Raw genomic sequence first — 17,688 nt, 5'->3', positions numbered from 1 at the left:
AGACGGCTGGAATGCCAGAAACCGGTCCTCGGAAGCTTGTTTCTGGTCCAGGGAAGGCATGGCTTGGCAGTTCGGGCCGGACTGTTCCCATGAGGCACAGGGTCAGACTGATTTGCATATAGCCATGTCTGAACTGGGGTGGCAGAGTGGGCTAAAGAACGGTGATGGATCAAACCCAGATCTTTTGACTGGGTGTGAGTGTTTGATTGGTTCTGATGCTCCGTCCATCACCACCCCCCTTTTGTACCGCTTTGGCCGCCATAAGTGTGGCAGAGTATGCTCAGACGTCAGTCCCTTGCTCACTTTTCCACTGGATTCGGGCAAGCCGGGCTGAAGATGGCTGGAATGCCAGAAACCGGTCCTCAGAAGCTTGTTTCCGGTCCAGGGAAGGCATGGCTTGGCAGTTCAGGCTGGACTGTTCCCATGAGGCAAAGGGTCAGACTGATTTGCATATAGCCATGTCTGAACTGGGGTGGCAGAGTGGGATAAAGAACGGTGATGGATCAAACCCAGATCTTTTGACTGGGTGTGAGTGTTTGATTGGTTCTGATGCTCCGTCCATCACCACCCCCTTTTGTACCGCTTTGGCCGCCATAAGTGTTACAGGGTATGCTCAGATGTGACTCCCTTGCTCACTTTGCCCTGGATTCAGGCAAGCCGGGCTGAAGACGGCTGGAATGCCAGAAACCGGTCCTCGGAAGCTTGTTTCTGGTCCAGGGAAGGCATGGCTTGGTAGTTCGGGCTGGACTGTTACCATGAGGCACAGGGTCAGACTGATTTGCATATAGCCATGTCTGAACTGGGGTGGCAGAGTGGGCTAAAGAACGGTGATGGATCAAACCCAGATCTTTTGACTGGGTGTGAGTGTTTGATTGGTTCTGATGCTCTGTCCATCACCACCCCCTTTTGTACCGCTTTGGCCGCCATAAGTGTGGCAGGGTATGCTCAGACGTGAGTCCCTTGCTCACTTTGCCACTGGATTAGGAAAAGCCGGGCTGAAGACGGCTGGAATGCAAGAAACCGGTCCTCGGAAGCTTGTTTCTGGTCCAGGGCAGGCATGGCTTGGCAGTTTGGGCTGGACTGTTCCCATGAGGCACAGGGTCAGACTGATTTGCATACAGCCATGTCTGAACTGGGGTGGCAGAGTGGGCTAAAGAACGGTGATGGATCAAACCCAGATCTTTTAACTGGGTGTGAGTGTTTGATTGGTTCTGATGCTCCGTCCATCACCACCCCCTTTTGTACCGATTTGGCCACCATAAGTGTGGCAGGGTATGCTCAGACGTGAGTCCCTTGCTCACTTTGCCACTGGATTCGGGCAAGCTGGGCTGAAGACAGCTGGAATGCCAGAAACCGGTCCTCGGAAGTTGTTTCCGGTCCAGAGAAGGCATGGCTTGGCAGTTTGGGCTGGACTGTTCCCATGAGAGACTGATTTGCATATAGCCATGTCTGAACTGGGGTGGCAGAGTGGGCTAAAGAACGGTGATGGATCAAACCCAGATCTTTTGACTGGGTGTGAGTGTTTGATTGGTTCTGATGCTCCGTCCATCACCACCCCCTTTTGTACCGCTTTGGCCGCCATAAGTGTGGCAGGGTATGCTCAGATGTGACTCCCTTGCTCACTTTGCCCTGGATTCAGGCAAGCCGGGCTGAAGACGGCTGGAATGCCAGAAACCGGTCCTCGGAAGCTTGTTTCTGGTCCAGGGAAGGCATGGCTTGGCAGTTCGGGCCGGACTGTTCCCATGAGGCACAGGGTCAGACTGATTTGCATATAGCCATGTCTGAACTGGGGTGGCAGAGTGGGCTAAAGAACGGTGATGGATCAAACCCAGATCTTTTGACTGGGTGTGAGTGTTTGATTCGTTCTGATGCTCCGTCCATCACCACCCCCTTTTGTACCGCTTTGGCCGCCATAAGTGTGGCAGGGTATGTTCAGACGTGAGTCCCTTGCTCACTTTGCCACTGGATTCGGGCAAGCCGGGCTGAAGACGGCTGGAATGCCAGAAACCGGTCCTCGGAAGTTGTTTCCGGTCCAGGGAAGACATGGCTTGGCAGTTTGGGCTGGACTGTTCCCATGAGAGACTGATTTGCATATAGCCATGTCTGAACTGGGGTGGCAGAGAGGGCTAAAGAACGGTGATGGATCAAACCCAGATCTTTTGACTGGGTGTGAGTGTTTGATTGGTTCTGATGCTCCGTCCATCACCACCCCCTTTTGTACCGCTTTGGCCGCCATAAGTGTGGCAGGGTATGCTCAGATGTGACTCCCTTGCTCACTTTGCCCTGGATTCAGGCAAGCCGGGCTGAAGACGGCTGGAATGCCAGAAACCGGTCCTCGGAAGCTTGTTTCTGGTCCAGGGAAGGCATGGCTTGGTAGTTCGGGCTGGACTGTTACCATGAGGCACAGGGTCAGACTGATTTGCATATAGCCATGTCTGAACTGCGGTGGCAGAGTGGGCTAAAGAACGGTGATGGATCAAACCCAGATCTTTTAACTGGGTGTGAGTGTTTGATTGGTTCTGATGCTCCGTCCATCACCACCCCCTTTTGTACCACTTTGGCCGCCATAAGTGTGGCAGGGTATGCTCAGATGTGAGTCCCTTGCTCACTTTGCCACTGGATTCGGGCAAGCCGGGCTGAAGACGGCTGGAATGCCAGAAACCGGTCCTAGGAAGCTTGTTTCCGGTCCAGGGAAGGCATGGCTTGGCAGTTCGGGCTGGACTGTTCCCATGAGGCACAGGGTCAGACTGATTTGCATATAGCCATGTCTGAACTGGGGTGGCAGAGTGGGCTAAAGAACGGTGATGGATCAAACCCAGGTCTTTTTACTGGGTGTGAGTGTTTGATTGGTTCTGATGCTCCGTCCATCACCACCCCCTTTTGTACCGCTTTGGCCGCCATAAGTGTGGCAGGGTATGCTCAGACGTGAGTTCCTTGCTCACTTTGCCACTGGATTCGGGCAAGCCGGGCTGAAGACGGCTGGAATGCCAGAAACCGGTCCTCGGAAGCTTGTTTCTGGTCCAGGGAAGGCATGGCTTGGCAGTTCGGGCTGGACTGTTCCCATGAGGCACAGGGTCAGACTGATTTGCATATAGCCATGTCTGAACTGGGGTGGTAGAGTGGGATAAAGAACGGTGATGGATCAAACCCAGATCTTTTGACTGGGTGTGAGTGTTTGATTGGTTCTGATGCTCCGTCCATCACCACCCCCCTTTTGTACCGCTTTGGCCGCCATAAGTGTGGCAGGGTATGCTCAGACGTGAGTCCCTTGCTCACTTTGCCACTGGATTCGGGCAAGCCGGGCTGAAGACGGCTGGAATGCCAGAAACCTGTCCTCGGAAGCTTGTTTCCGGTCCAGGGAAGGCATGGCTTGGCAGTTCGGGCTGGACTGTTCCCATGAGGCACAGGGTCAGACTGATTTGCATATAGCCATGTCTGGACTGGGGTGGCAGAGTGGGCTAAAGAACGGTGATGGATCAAACCCAGATCTTTTGACTGGGTGTGAGAGTTTGATTGGTTCTGATGCTCCGTCCATCACCAACACCTTTTGTACCGCTTTGGCCGCCATAAGTGTGGCAGGGTATGCTCATACGTTAGTCCCTTGCTCACTTTGCCACTGGATTCGGGCAAGCCAGGCTGAAGACGGCTGGAATGCCAGAAACCGGTCCTCGGAAGCTTGTTTCCGGTCCAGAGAAGGCATGGCTTGGCAGTTCGGGCTGGACTGTTCCCATGAGGCACAGGGTCAGACTGATTTGCATATAGCCATGTCTGAACTGGGGTGGCAGAGTGGGCTAAAGAACGGTGATGGATCAAACCCAGATCTTTTGACTGGGTGTGAGTGTTTGATTGGTTCTGATGCTCTGTCCATCACCACCCCCTTTTGTACCGCTTTGGCCGCCATAAGTGTGGCAGGGTATGCTCAGACGTGAGTCCCTTGCTCACTTTGCCACTGGATTCGGGCAAGCCGGGCTGAAGACGGCTGGAATGCAAGAAACCGGTCCTCGGAAGCTTGTTTCTGGTCCAGGGCAGGCATGGCTTGGCAGTTCGGGCTGGACTGTTCCCATGAGGCACAGGGTCAGACTGATTTGCATACAGCCATGTCTGAACTGGGGTGGCAGAGTGGGCTAAAGAACGGTGATGGATCAAACCCAGATCTTTTAACTGGGTGTGAGTGTTTGATTGGTTCTGATGCTCCGTCCATCACCACCCCCTTTTGTACCGATTTGGCCACCATAAGTGTGGCAGGGTATGCTCAGACGTGAGTCCCTTGCTCACTTTGCCACTGGATTCGGGCAAGCTGGCCTGAAGACGGCTGGAATGCCAGAAACCGGTCCTCGGAAGTTGTTTCCGGTCCAGAGAAGGCATGGCTTGGCAGTTTGGGCTGGACTGTTCCCATGAGAGACTGATTTGCATATAGCCATGTCTGAACTGGGGTGGCAGAGTGGGCTAAAGAACGGTGATGGATCAAACCCAGATCTTTTGACTGGGTGTGAGTGTTTGATTGGTTCTGATGCTCCGTCCATCACCACCCCCTTTTGTACCGCTTTGGCCGCCATAAGTGTGACAGGGTATGCTCAGATGTGACTCCCTTGCTCACTTTGCCCTGGATTCAGGCAAGCCGGGCTGAAGACGGCTGGAATGCCAGAAACCGGTCCTCGGAAGCTTGTTTCTGGTCCAGGGAAGGCATGGCTTGGCAGTTAGGGCCGGACTGTTCCCATGAGGCACAGGGTCAGACTGATTTGCATATAGCCATGTCTGAACTGGGGTGGCAGAGTGGGCTAAAGAACGGTGATGGATCAAACCCAGATCTTTTGAGTGGGTGTGAGTGTTTGCTCGTTCTGATGCTCCGTCCATCACCACCCCCTTTTGTACCGCTTTGGCCGCCATAAGTGTGGCAGGGTATGTTCAGACGTGAGTCCCTTGCTCACTTTGCCACTGGATTCGGGCAAGCCGGGCTGAAGACGGCTGGAATGCCAGAAACCGGTCCTCGGAAGTTGTTTCCGGTCCAGGGAAGACATGGCTTGGCAGTTTGGGCTGGACTGTTCCCATGAGAGACTGATTTGCATATAGCCATGTCTGAACTGGGGTGGCAGAGTGGGCTAAAGAACGGTGATGGATCAAACCCAGATCTTTTGACTGGGTGTGAGTGTTTGATTGGTTCTGATGCTCCGTCCATCACCAGCCCCTTTTGTACCGCTTTGGCCGCCATAAGTGTGGCAGGGTATGCTCAGATGTGAGTCCCTTGCTCACTTTGCCACTGGATTCGGGCAAGCCGGGCTGAAGACGGCTGGAATGCCAGAAACCGGTCCTAGGAAGCATGTTTCCGGTCCAGGGAAGGCATGGCTTGGCAGTTCGGGCTGGACTGTTCCCATGAGGCACAGGGTCAGACTGATTTGCATATAGCCATGTCTGAACTGGGGTGGCAGAGTGGGCTAAAGAACGGTGATGGATCAAACCCAGGTCTTTTTACTGGGTGTGAGTGTTTGATTGGTTCTGATGCTCCGTCCATCACCACCCCCTTTTGTACCGCTTTGGCCGCCATAAGTGTGGCAGGGTATGCTCAGACGTGAGTTCCTTGCTCACTTTGCCACTGGATTCGGGCAAGCCGGGCTGAAGACGGCTGGAATGCCAGAAACCGGTCCTCGGAAGCTTGTTTCTGGTCCAGGGAAGGCATGGCTTGGCAGTTCGGGCCGGACTGTTCCCATGAGGCACAGGGTCAGACTGATTTGCATATAGCCATGTCTGAACTGGGGTGGCAGAGTGGGCTAAAGAACGGTGATGGATCAAACCCAGATCTTTTGACTGGGTGTGAGTGTTTGATTGGTTCTGATGCTCCGTCCATCACCACCCCCCTTTTGTACCGCTTTGGCCGCCATAAGTGTGGCAGAGTATGCTCAGACGTCAGTCCCTTGCTCACTTTTCCACTGGATTCGGGCAAGCCGGGCTGAAGATGGCTGGAATGCCAGAAACCGGTCCTCAGAAGCTTGTTTCCGGTCCAGGGAAGGCATGGCTTGGCAGTTCAGGCTGGACTGTTCCCATGAGGCAAAGGGTCAGACTGATTTGCATATAGCCATGTCTGAACTGGGGTGGCAGAGTGGGATAAAGAACGGTGATGGATCAAACCCAGATCTTTTGACTGGGTGTGAGTGTTTGATTGGTTCTGATGCTCCGTCCATCACCACCCCCTTTTGTACCACTTTGGCCGCCATAAGTGTGGCAGGGTATGCTCAGACGTGAGTCCCTTGCTCACTTTGCCACTGGACTCGGGCAAGCCGGGCTGAAGATGGCTGAATGCCAGAAACCGGTCCTCGGAAGCTTGTTTCCGGTCCAGGAAAGGCATGGCTTGGCAGTTCGGGCTGGACTGTTCCCATGAGGCACAGGGTCAGACTGATTTGCATATAGCCATGTCTGAACTGGGGTGGTAGAGTGGGATAAAGAACGGTGATGGATCAAACCCAGATCTTTTGACTGGGTGTGAGTGTTTGATTGGTTCTGATGCTCCGTCGTTCACCACCCCCTTTTGTACCGCTTTGGCTGCCATAAGTGTGGCAGGGTATGCTCAGACGTGAGTCCCTTGCTCACTTTGCCACTGGATTCGGGCAAGCCGGACTGAAGACGGCTGGAATGCCAGAAACTGGTCCTCGGAAGCTTGTTTCCGGTCCAGGGAAGGCATGGCTTGGCAGTTCGGGCTGGACTGTTCCCATGAGGCACAGGGTCAGACTGATTTGCATATAGCCATGTCTTAACTGGGGTGGCAGAGTGGGCTAAAGAACGGTGATGGATCAAACCCAGATCTTTTGACTGGGTGTGAGTGTTTGATTGGTTCTGATGCTCCATCCATCACCACCCCCTTTTGTACCCCTTGTTCCCTAGCCATGGAAACAGGCTTGCTGATTGCTACTGCCACAGGGTTAGATGAAGATACTACCACTGTGGGTTCCGCGGTTGCCTTGCTTTTAGTTTGATCGCTTGGGGGAATCTAATGTTGCCACCTCGTTCTCCTGGGTTCCCAAATTAATGTTTGTGTTTGTGCTCATGTGTTCAAATTGTGTTCAATTTACAATTTACAATTAGGCCCTCCAAATCTGCAAGCTTAGAACTGACTAACAGTTCAAATCTATCCAAGCAGTCCTGAATCTTAGTCAATCTGCAGGTAAAAGGGGCCAATTTAGCAGATAAAATGTTTTCGAGTGTCTTCCCCGGTTCAGAGTCGTAATTTGGGTTAATACCCTCACCTTCTGCTAAACAATAATCGCCATCGTCAAAGTCGATACTAATGTTTGGGCTGCCATCCTCCGTTAAAATGCGAGTACAGGATTTATTCGCTCTTGCCACTTTTGCCAGGCAGGGCCTTTGTGGACCTCCTCCCCTCTTCCTTTTTGTAGCCTGTAATGGCCGTTTGGTCGTAATTTTTTTCCTATTGGGGGAGCGTGTAGATGCGCGAGTTGTAACTTGAACTGTTGTATTGGTCTCGGGTTGAGGCAGTTTTGGAGTAACCTCTAGACCCCAGGAAAAATTAACAGCTTCAATGCCAGCATTATTAATAATCTGAGGTATAATTATAGAAACTTCCTGGTGTACCGGTGAACGCGCTTTTGCTATTGTCCCTAAGGAGGATCTCATGCTTAGTGACGGGTCCAGGGACAGCCTTCGCTCAGTCAGCTGAATCTCCTTCTCGAGCATGGAGGTCGCTCTGAGGATGAACTGATCCAGTGTCCCTGCCACGCTGCCACCGTGTGAGGCGCCTATTTCTTTGCCATCGCATATATTTATCCTTAGCATCCTAAGATCGCTTGATCCAGAAAAGGTGGAAGTTTAAGTCTTGGCGATAGTTCTCCCTTGAATGATATAAATTAAGTGGTCACTAAACTTCCCCGATGGCAGAGGTAAGGGGGGGGCCCAGCCCAGCCTCAACGGCCTCGGACGGGCTCAGACGGGCCCGCCCTTGACACGGGCTTCGCCCGGCGCTCGCCCGCACGCGTACCGCGAAGCGGGAGCAGCAAGGTCCTTTGTAGCCCCTGGGAGATGCACAGGTGAGGGCTGTTTGGCAGAGAGACTCCTGGGTCATGCAGTCCGTAACTGTTCAGCAATGGCGTGGCATGAAGCGGCTCCCGCGAATCGGGAGTGACGAGGTCCTTTGTAGCCCCCGGGAGATGCACAGGTGAGGGCTGTTTGGCAGAGAGACTCCTGGGTCATGCAGTCCGTAATTGTTCAGCAATGGCGTGGCACGAAGCAGCTCCCGCAAAGTGGGAGCGGTGAGGTCCTTTGTAGCTCCAGGGAGATGCACAGGTGAGGGCTGTTTGGCAGAGAGACTCCTGGGCCATGCAGTACGTAACTGTTCAGCATGGGCATGGCACGAAGCGGCTCCCGCGAAGCGGGAGCCGCGAGGTCCTTTGTAGCGTCCGGGAGATGCACAGGTGAGGTCTGTTTGGCAGAGAGACTCCTGGGTCATGCAGTCCGTAACTGTTCAGCAATAGCGTGGCACAAAGCGGCACCCGCAAAGCGGGAGCGGCGAGGTCCTTTGTAGCCCCCGGGAGAGGCACAGGTGAGGGCTGTTTGGCAGAAAGACTCCTGGGTCATGAAGTCTGTAACTGTTCAGCAACGGCGTGGCACGAACATAAAGAACAACATAATGTACTCCATTCAGATTACCGTCAATACAATATATAGCACGTTTACTTAAATGACATTCCTTATGCATTTCCGCATCAAAATTGTGGCACTGCTGTATTTTAATTAGTAGATTGTTATTTAGTTTACATTGTCTTGTGTGTTGTTACTAACATTCTTGACGAGATACGACGGGAAAAACGTTGCCACCCGCCATTTTGTATACTTTTATTCCTAGAACACAGAGGCAGCTTTATGCTCACTTTCATGCCAGGTTCTGTGCGTGGATGACTAAAATACTACAAAAGAATCAACAACAGCTGGGCTGGAGTCCGCACCTTAAAAGAAAGTGTTACTGTGTCAATCAAAAGGCAGTAAGTTTTGTAGTTTCACACGAAGGGCCATATTATCAAGAAAGGGCGATACATTATCGCCGCTTTTATCGGCAGAAAACTGCCGCTAAAGCAGCGATAATGGGCTTGATAATATGCCCTTGTGAATTCCCATAGCAGCCCAGGTTAACACCAGAACCTGGGTGTTAGACCTGTCTGCCTTTGGATAGCCCCTCCTAATAATTATTAATTTTGTCCCCTTTTTGCCCCTCAAAACCCTTTTATCTTTTTATGTCCACTGGATTTTTTTAGGTCTTGACCCAGGGGATAGATGCTCTTTTTGCCCTCATAGTCTTCTTTTCTGAGGCCTAGGTGCCTTTTCTGACTAGAAAGTAGGGGATACACAAAATGGTGGACATTAACTGCCATAACTGTTTTCCTCAGAGGATAGACCCATAGGACAATATAGGGACGCTCTAGAACCTTCCAGCTGGTTCTGGAAGCCTGGGGCTAGCCTATAAAAGGGTCAACGCTAGGGCAGCCATTTTAGAAGTGGAAAGAAACCAGAGAGAGTCCAGCTAGGAGTCCAAACCACTAGTCAGGGAGAACAGTGCACTGTAGGCAGGTTGATGGTCCCTTGGGGCTGCTATCCCCTGTTGTTGATACTTCCCCTGCGTGTGGATCTGACCCTGCTGGGGCCCCCTGAATCTGATTGCTGCTCAGGGACTCCCAGAAGTTAGGAACAGTGAGACGCTGGGACTTCCCCCCCCTTCTCTCTCATTACCCCCATTGGCGTCAGAAGACCGGCGGTTGCTGAAGGTGGTTTGCTCACCTGTGCTGTGTGCACGGCCCGGCAGCTGGCTGACCTACTGCCCAGAGAAGTGGCGTCGGGGTTTGAGGAAGACCTGGTGTGGTGGCGTCGCTAGGTCCGCTGCAGTGCGGAAAGAGGAGAGCTGCGTCTGATTTCCGCGCAAGTTCAGTGGCACAGAGCCTGGGGGGAGTGTCTCGGAGGAGGAGCAGCCTGAGGCGACTTGCGGGTGGTGAGTGGCGGCGGCGTCTACCTCCTGCGCAGGGCCGGAAGCGCGGCTCTATGGAGAGGCGTCTCAGCGAGTGAGCAGCTTGTGTGGAGACGCGGCGGTGTCCCTGCACGGCGCAGGTCCTGTGGGTGAGTCAGTCGGCGGGAGGAGCAAGTACCGGCCGGAGGAGGCGGAGATCTCCCCTTTTTCTGGCAGTCAGCCGCTAAGGGCCCGTCTTGTCCAGAGAAGGCAGCGCGAGGTGGGAACTGAATTCCCTGACTGGCCAAAGCCCCAGACCCACTGATTCCCCAACCAAGTGCACAGTAAGTGGGAAGGGGGAGGCTGGGCAAGCTTAAATAAAAGTCTCCGGTCAATTGAGGAAGTGGGGGCTCAGTCAGCCGGCAGGTGAACCAAGAGGGAAGAGCCCCTGAAAGAAAACCAACTGTACTGTGAGCTGACACAAGTGTGTGGGGAAGAATTATTCACTCAGGTGCCATTCTATCTAGACTTGGGCCAATCTGAGGGTGGAAGTAAAGAAGATAACTTAAAGAAAGTGCAGACTGTACCATTTTAGATAGGAGGCGAGGAATTTTGATGGTGCAGCGCCTTTCTCTTTAATGACTGGGTAACCTTAAGGACCTGCCCTCATGGAATGAGTAAGCCTTCCCACTAGATCAAAGCCTATTCCCAGAAGGATCTAGAACTGTGTACTGAACAACAAATGTAAGATGAATGTAAGGAAAAAGTTGGTGGATTCATGTTAACTTGCAATTAACCTACCAGTCAGTAAGATGGTTGAATCTTTCTTCAAGTTACCAATGTAGAAGTGACCCTAGAGCTATATATCTTTTACTAGGGAATGTAATGAGGTTATGAAGAATTTCCTGTCTTGACAAACTAAAAGTGCCAGGGAAAAATTGTCTTTGAATTGTGTGCCAATACCTTCATAAATGATTATAAGTACAGGTATTACAGAGAAACAATCTAGATGCTGATTTGAAAATTTGTATGCAACTATAAAACTAAACTCAAGAAAGGATAAAGCTTTTCTACTTTTATAAAAAAATAAGGTGTAATGTCATTTTTGGGATGGATGGGCACTGAGTTACTGAGTGGGTGTGACGCAAACTTTGCACATGTACTTTGGAGTTAAGCCTTGCCATTTAGTGCCAAGCTACCTTATGTGACTTGGAGACCCCAGGTCCAACACTGGGCTTCTATGGCAATTCACAAGAGCATATTATCAAGCCTATTATCGCTATTTTAGCTGCAGTTTCCTGCCGATAAAAGCGGCGATAATGTATTGCCCTTTCTTGATAATATGGCCCGAGATTCTTTATGAATGATATCAGCGAACCACGCCATCGAAGACGGCAATTATGTTGAATGAGTGCAACGGACAGAAGAGCTGACATGACAAGTCTATCATTTAACCACTAGAATCTTACAGTGTGGGATCGTGGTGGTGCTGCAGGAGCTATGCGTTTCACAGGCCACGTGCCTGGGTTGCTGCTGCGCTTGATTCAGAGTTGGATTGGCTTTGAGTACACATAAACCTTCTTTGAGCAAAGTGCCTGAGTGCATTTCTCAATCACGAAAAGAACAATGTATGAAATATTGGCACTGTTCTAAATGGGAATACAATATAATTGCTAAATCGGACAGTCCTGTTAACAAGAAGACATAGCACGTCACGCTTTAAAAGCAATTAAAAAAAACACATTTTTCGCGTACACTTTGGGAACGATATCGCTATGGCTATAAATGAGCGAAAAATATATGCACTGTTTACATTTTTTTACAGTGATATATGCTGCATTCGTGTTTCTAAAAATGTGTGTTTCATATATTCATTTTAGATATTCTTTAATAAAAGTAAAGCAAAATGTACCCTCTTTTACCAAATACTAATAGAGTGAAAATGGATTGCATTCATAAGTGAGAATCCAGGCTGTATGGAGACAGGAGTACTGAGAAATATATGTTTGAAAACGAATGAGGATAGATTGATGAATGAGTGACATTGTAAGGGATTGAAAGATGCATGAGCGAGTGAGGATGGATGGCGTTTTACGAATGGACAAATTACCATGGGCCTTATTTATGAAGGCCTTGCGCCGCCGGTGCGTCACTTTTTCCCATGTTAAAAGAGACGCACCGGCGGCGCAAGGCCTTCATAAATAAGGCCCAATGAGTGGAAGAATGAATCGGAGAGAGGATGGACAGATAGGCGAGTGAGAGTTTCAGTGCAAAAATAGATGAATTGCAGTGTGTTAATGGGTGGATGGATCACCTATTGGGTATGAATGTATGCATGTACATTTTAATGTGAGTTGGGGTAACATGGATGTCTAGGTGGATGGATATCTTAAAATGTGACGATTACTGAATTCCAATGTGGAGATGGACAGATGACTAGAAGGAATGCAGGTGAATGACTTTTAAGGGGGTGAAGGCATTGATGAGTGAGGGTGTGAGTCTTAAAGGATACATGATTGAGTGTGAGGATGTATGTATTCAGGAGCAACTAGGCATTAAGCTGTGCATGTAGAATTTAGTAAGGTAGGGTGATGGACTGATGAGGGTGTGGAGAGGGATGATGAAAAAAAAAAATAAGAATACAAAGATGCCCAGATGCCTATTTGAGTATGCTCATGGTCTGACCAATGAATGAGGATGTGGAGAAGAAAGACATAGAGGTGATGAAAATCTGAAAACACCTGATTAATAGGTAACTATGTCAATTCAATTCAAATCTTTATTTGAACAGTTAATAAAGGCCATTGCAATTAAAGAATAAAAGCAAAAGGGCATTGACATTTCATTAGAACTTTCAGACGTTTTTTATAACCGTTGTACGAAATTAAAAAGTCAGAGATTTAAAATGGGTATCATCTACAAGGATATTTTTGTGCAGCTCAGAGTGAAAGTGCGATTCAGCACCAGTTTTTAAAGCACCAAGCCTTACGCAGATAACATGCGGCTGTGCCGAATTCCCAATTAAAAACAAGCTTCCACAATCCAAACCAGTAAAATATAAGCAATGGCTATAAAAACATTCCTTCCTTGCGTCGCATCAGCTAAGACTATACTAACAATGTAGAAGGGAAAAATGGCTAATCAACACGTCTCTTATCATCAGACCAATCCACAACGTTTGGCCGATTTGTGCAAATTGGCAGCAGTTCCTTCGGGAGTCTTTTTCACTTAGTCCACTCCTTGGACCCCCGAGTGGATAAAATGGTTGTACGACTTTATAAGACCTTTTAAGAGCAGGAATCTTCCCCCGCAGTCAGAGCTTCTTAAGAAGAAATTATTCGTAAGCCCCAGACAACTAATCTGCCTCAAATTCAGATTTGTTCTGTTTTAATAGCAGGTCCATTCAAAGAAAAATGTGGCGGAGCACGCTATAATTTGAGGCGAGGGCCCTTTCATGCAGAACAATACTGCTTGTCAGCAGGTTCTCGTGCCATTTCAGTAAAACATATTTCGGAGGTTCATTCTGCACAACCGCAACACGTCTGGACAGATGCATAGTATGTGCAAGAATCCTTATCATGGGTTGTAACATAACCTGCAGTCCTTGTTCTCTCTAGGTGGGCGCCATTTCGGGAAATCATTAATTGATGGCACAATTCAGAATCTGGTTTGGAGGAATTTAATTTTCAAGTAATTTGTCATGATGGTAAGCGATTAGAGAGAACACTAGACAGTTCCTGCTACCGTATATTACATTTTGAACTGCTGGGTTATTGGAAGCTGGGGGTGGTGGGATTGGGTGAGTGCACTTATGGTGGCCTAGTCATTGACTATATGGGATGTTGTCAACAATAGATAGGGAGCCTCCCGGTGCTATGATGCTTATTTCCGCCGATTTTATTAGGGATGGCATGAACAAAATTGCAATGCATAGCAGTTGTATTGTTGATCGCTGTAACCTGCCCGATGGGGTGAAACTGAGGGGCATATTATCAAGGGGGTTTATCTCCGCTTTTTTGGCTTTAAAAGCCAAGAAAGCGGAGATAAAATTATCTCCCTATTACCTAGCTGTCGCTAACACCAGTTAGCGACAGCTAGTAGGAGATAGCGACCATCTTGAGCCTCACTTTGCATGTCAGTGATATTTATCACTAATGACATGCAAAGTGGGCGTGCCAAGATGTTAGCGACTGGAAACAGTCGCTAACATCGCTATCTCCTATTACCAACTTATGGAGATATTCGCGCTAAGCGCAAATATCTCCAAAAGCTAACACCTGCCCTGAGCAGTTCTTAGCCATCTTATCCAATGGGAGGTGGATAACATGGCTAAGAGCATTAGCTCGATAATGCAGGAATATCGCTGACTTCTCACCGATATTCATGCATTGCGGCCGATTTTTATCGCATTTGCGATAAACCTTGGTAATACCAAGGTTTATTTGCGATAAAAATCGCTGCAGCTCAGCGGTAAATTTTTTACTCTAACCAAGCAATAGCGATAATATTATCGCTATTGCTTGGTAATATGCCCCTGAGTGTTATACTGGGCTCTATATAGTCAAGATCTGAGGAATGTATCCTGGAACGGAGTGAATAGGAATGTTGCGCCTCGATACTGTACACTGCTGTAGTCACATGCCCATCGATGTTGTCAGTTGAAATGTTAAAGAAATTCTTAAAAAAAAAAAAAAAAAATTGTATTCATATAGGATTGCGCAATTGGAGCCCTATAGATGTTTATAGCCATCCATGTATGTTTGTGCAGTGTAAACTTTACTTTATCTACCTGGTAGGAGATCCATCCATTTGTTCAGGACTCACTTAAACAGCTGATGCAGATAATTCGTTTTCCATACCTGATTCACTTTCAGATGTTTTATTGAAGCCGCTATTGTTGCTGACCAGCTGTTTGTGTCCTGGGAGGTGTTAAAAGCAATTTCTTGCCATAATAGTCCTCTTAATGTGTTAGCTTTTGCCTTTTTGAGTAAAGAAGCATATTTAAGGAAGATTCCCTCTTGTGCAACTTCCTAGTGTCAGAGGCTAAACTCCAGTTTACTCTGCGCCGGTGAGGCTCTTTGCGGCAAACAGAAAATAAGATGGTAAACTAGGCTGTGGACTTTGTTCAAGAAACATGAAAATTCGCAGAGAAGATTTCCAAGCCATATGTCAACGAAAGCAAGAACTTTGCTATCATTGCTGGAACCAGAAGCCGGGAGGGGCTTTGCAATTTAGTATCCAGGATCTGTAATGCTGGGATTTGAGAGGCCCATTTTGCTTTCAATGTGCTCAAACGCAAGAGATGAGACCAGTTCTCTTGCAGCCATGTTCCTAGATACTTGCAACTCCCTGCTCTGGCCACAGAGTTTCCTCTACAATACCAGGACTTCTTCTGTATAACCCTGTTACTGTCCTGAAGGCAACTTCCTTAGTTTTCTCAAGTTTTAAGATCAGCTTGTTGGTTATGTAGTAATGGAATAGAGAGTCCATCAGGTTTCGTAGACCTATACATGATAAATTCACTAGGACAACATCATCGGCATACAATAATGCGGTTATCAGTTGTTTGCCTACTTTTGGCAGCTGTGAGTGGATTAAATCTAGTTGGGCACTCAAGATTCCTTTTTTTTTTTTTTTTTACTCTAGATTCCTAGATAATGAATGAATAATGTGAATACCAGGGTGCCCCCTTGTTTGATGCCTCACTCTATCTAGATTCTAGTTTTTAGACCGGTATTACTTCCAAGGGTGACTCTGGCCCAGTTTTCTTAGTACAGAATCTGTATTCCTATAAGCAAATTTGGAGAAATGTTCCAATCCATGTTTTTTTTTTTGCCACAAGCATTGACCATGTTGAATGCTTTAGTCAGGTTTACAAAGCAGGTGTATATAGAAGTTTTTTTCATTGCATATTTTTTCGTGATCAATGCTAAAACTGTCACATTATCGATGGTGTTTGATGCTGTTCGAAAACCTATTTGATTGATCAGAATTTGGTTCTTTTTTATTGCCCAGGATTCCAAATCAGTAAGTAGCAGCCTAGCCAATATTTTTGCATTAAAATGTTGAGTAACACAATTATACGGTCAGTAATTATTTGGGTTGGTGTATGAAACTTTCTTGTAAATAGGATGAATGATTGCCACTTTCCATGAATCCTGAACCCTGTTTTCTGATAGGCAGGTGTGAATCACCCCAGGTAACCCTTCCAAAACACAATGTTGTTTTTAAATAGTGCAGCAGGTAGGCTGTTGGGCTTGGCGGCCCTGCTACTTCTACAAGCCAAAATTCTTGCCTCAACAGAATGTTCAGCGAAAGCAAGGCCTGGAATTCTACAAGAGTTACCAAAGGGGAGAGACACTTTTAGTTGGGTTCTGATATAGTTTCGAGATGTGCTCTACCCATTTGTCTTCTGTCACCATATTGCCTAGTTCTCCCGTCAACCAGCACTCTAGCTGGATGATAATGGACCAGAGCGGCCTGCTGTTTTTTTCCCTAGCGAGGCTCCACAATTCTTGTTGATTCATGGTCCCTGTATGCTCGTTTGGCCTCCCACACTACATTATTGTACTCAGTTATTAATTTCCCAATTCCTGGAATTAGTTCTGATGTACCCCCACTGCTGGAGTGGACTTAAGGATTCTGACTCCCCTGTTTCATTTCCGCCTTAATTGCCTTAACGTGAAGTAAACCAATTATGTTTGCATATGACTGCCGTATTTGTTTTAGGATGTTGTTGGCCTAGCTGTTTTTTTTAAATCTAACTGAATTTGTCTCCCATTCGTAGATAGGGTCAGTTTAATCACTTTGCAGCAAGGGTAGGCTTGGTTAAATTTCTCAAAGTTTTCCATAGATAGATTGCTCCATCTTACATGTTGCAGTGGCTGCCAGGTTCCTGTGAGCCAAGAAACTCCACACCAACCATGCCCTGGATATTGTTTGATATTTTTAAAATCTGAGGGTGATGATCACTTTTACTTCTGACCTCAATTTGCAAACTTAGTACTTCATTTGAATACGGATACAGATGTAAAAGTGTGATCCAAAGTTGAGTCAGAGTTCTTCGTCTTGTTTTTAGCTGCCATTGGGCAGTCTGTCAGAATTCACCTGTTTACGGATCTCAGACTCAAAGCCTCCAGAATACGCAGTAGGGTGTGATCATTTGTATTGATATTCATTAATTTAGATATCCTTGCTGGAATACCAGACTTCATATCTAGGGCCCTTTCTCTGGAACTTCTGTTCTAGTGATTTTGCAGAATTAAGTTGAAGTCGCCGGTGACAACTCATGGAATTGCCCCTTACGTGGCTTGAGTCTCTTGCAATTTAATCTGTTTCTCAAATTATTGTTTGTTTCAGAATTGCATTGGGATATATATAGATGTTTATTATTATAAATGATGTTGTCCATGTTCCTGATTTCCAATTAGTAATCATGGTTGCCTGCATGTGTTTTGTATTTAAGTTGGCTTGATTAGCATAAATATTTTTGAAAGTTGACATGTCTCCGTCCTGCTTCAACACCCTCCGAATGCTCCGCAGAATCTTCAAATGGATCCCCCTCGACATGAGAAAAACCCTCACCCAGGCCCTCATCACCAGCAGACTCGACTACGGGAACGCCCTCTACTCAGGAACAACAACCAAGCTCCTGAGACGACTACAACGAATCCAGAACGCCTCGGCACAACTAATCCTTGACGTTCCCTGACGCAGCCACATCACACCCCACCTGAGAGGCCTGCACTGGC

This window comes from Lissotriton helveticus, chromosome 12, assembly GCF_964261635.1.
Source record: "Lissotriton helveticus chromosome 12, aLisHel1.1, whole genome shotgun sequence".
NCBI classification, from domain to species: domain Eukaryota; kingdom Metazoa; phylum Chordata; class Amphibia; order Caudata; family Salamandridae; genus Lissotriton; species Lissotriton helveticus.
The sequence above is the reverse complement of the archived record's forward strand: the minus strand, read 5'-3'. Positions refer to the sequence as shown.